The sequence below is a fragment of the Penaeus chinensis genome, chromosome 24, assembly GCF_019202785.1.
Source record: "Penaeus chinensis breed Huanghai No. 1 chromosome 24, ASM1920278v2, whole genome shotgun sequence".
NCBI lineage: Eukaryota > Metazoa > Arthropoda > Malacostraca > Decapoda > Penaeidae > Penaeus > Penaeus chinensis.
In genome coordinates this window covers 4,203,990-4,206,489 of record NC_061842.1, presented here as the reverse complement: position 1 = coordinate 4,206,489, position 2,500 = coordinate 4,203,990, and positions in this window count along the sequence as shown.

The window sequence follows — 2,500 nt, the reverse complement described above, 5'->3', positions numbered from 1 at the left end:
GACACACACACACGCACACACACACATATAGAAAGAGAGAGAGTAGACGGATAGACAAACAGACAGACACACATACACATATAGAAATAGAGAAAGAGAGAAAGAGAGAAAGAAAGAGAGAGAGAGAGAGAGAGAGAGAGAGAAAGAGAGAGAGAGAAAGAGAGAGAGAGAGTATGAGAGAGAGAGAGAGAGAGAGAGAGAGAGAAGCAAGAGTAAGAAGCAAAGGAACACATTCCTTAACCACAACTTAAATAAGGCTGGAATCCGATAACATAACCATCGTAAGGTTTTGTGTTGGTTAAAGTTGCCAGTTAGTATTTATGACGTGAGAGTGTGAGCACGTGGCAGCCTGCAAGCGTGAGCGCCCGAGAGGCAAGCCATATAATATAAAAAAAAAATTCTCCCTTTCTTTTTTTTTCAGGATCAGATGCATGGATTGGTGAGAAAGAGAGAGAGAGAGAGAGAGAGAGAGAGAGAGAGAGAGAGAGAGAGAGAGAGAGAGAGAGAGAGAGAGAGAGAGAGAGAGAGAGAGAGAGAGAAAGAGGGGGACATGAAAGAGGGAATAGGGATAAAACATGAGAACGTAGGCTGGTGGAGCGAAAGAGGAGAAGGAAAGAGAGAAAGTGAGGCAGATTGTGATAGAGATTTGGATAAATATATATATATATATAGACTGATAGATAGACAGGCAGATAGATAGATATATAGATAGATAGAGAGAGAGAAGAGGGGGTTGCATGAAAGAGGGAATAGGGAGAAAACGTGAGAACGTAGAATGGGGAAGCGAAAGAGGAGAAAGAAAGAGAGAAAGTGAGGCAGATTGTGATAGAGATTTGGATAAATAGATTTATAGACTGATAGATAGACAGGCAGATATATATATATATATATATATATATATATATATATATATATATATAAATATATATATATATATATATATATATATATATATATATATATAGAGAGAGAGAGAGAGAGAGAGAGAGAGAGAGAGAGAGAAAGAAAGAAAATGAGAAGGGAAGGAAGGCAATAAAGTTATAGAATGAAGGAAAGTGAAAGGGACAGAGTGATATAGATAAAGAAAGGAGGAAGAAAAAGGAGAAAAAAAAGAGATAGTCACTGAGAGACAAATAGAGACTAACAGACTTAGATATAAAGAACCAGAGAGACAGTTAAAGAGAAAGAAAAATGGAAGAAAAAAACTGGCCGAGATTCAAGAAGTAATATACTTGACAAAAAATGGGAAAAAAGACAAAAGAATGACTGTAAATCAATTCTAAAAATGTTTGAATGTAGAAATATATTTCAAGAGTCAAACCCAGCAACACACGCTGACCTTGACCGCGAATGCTGGTAACAGATTTTTTGACACTTGACACAGTGAAACATGAAATCTAGTAAACGAAAACCGAAATGCCAAAAACTTTCAGCTATCTTTACAGTTAATGATATTTTGCAGTTTCTCTCTATCTATCTGTCTATCTATCTATCTATCTATCTATCTATCTATCTATATCTATCTATTTGTCCATCAATCTATCTACATATTTCTATCCATATATTTGTCTATCAATCTATCTATCTCTTTCCATCTATTTGTCAATCTCTCTATCTATCTGTCTATCTAGTTCTATCCATCTGTCTGTCTATCTGCCTCTATCTATCTATCTATCTTTATATCTCTGTCTGTCTGTCTCTCTCTTTCTCTCTCTATCTGTCTATCTACCTATCTCTGTACCTATATATTCATTTATCTGTCTATCTCTTTATATGTCTGTTTCTCTTTCTCTCGCTCTCTATATGCATTTATCTATCTATCTATCAGCCTATCTATCTACATATCTATCTGTCTACTGTATATCTGTCTCCCTCTGTATCTCTTTCTCCAGATGTATGTATGTATGTATTTCTCTATCTCTCTCGCTCTCTCTATGCATGTATAAATCTATGTAACTCTCTCTCTCTCGTATCTTTGTCTCCCCCCTTCCCCTTCTCTCTCTCTCTCGTATCTTTGTCTCCCCCCTTCCCCTTCTCTCTCTCTCTCGTATCTTTGTCTCCCCCCTTCCCCTTCTCTCTCTCTCTCGTATCTTTGTCTCCCCCCTTCCCCTTCTTTCTCTCTCTCGTATCTTTGTCTCCCCCCTTCCCCTTCTCTCTCTCTCTCGTATCTTTGTCTCCCCCCTTCCCCTTCTCTCTCTCTCTCGTATCTTTGTCTCCCCCCTTCCCCTTCTCTCTCTCTCTCGTATCTTTGTCTCCCCCCTTCCCCTTCTCTCTCTCTCTCGTATCTTTGTCTCCCCCCTTCCCCTTCTCTCTCTCTCTCGTATCTTTGTCTCCCCCCTTCCCCTTCTCTCTCTCTCTCGTATCTTTGTCTCCCCCCTTCCCCTTCTCTCTCTCTCTCGTATCTTTGTCTCCCCCCTTCCCCTTCTCTCTCTCTCTCGTATCTTTGTCTCCCCCCTTCCCCTTCTCTCTCTCTCTCGTATCTTTGTCTCCCCCCTTCCCC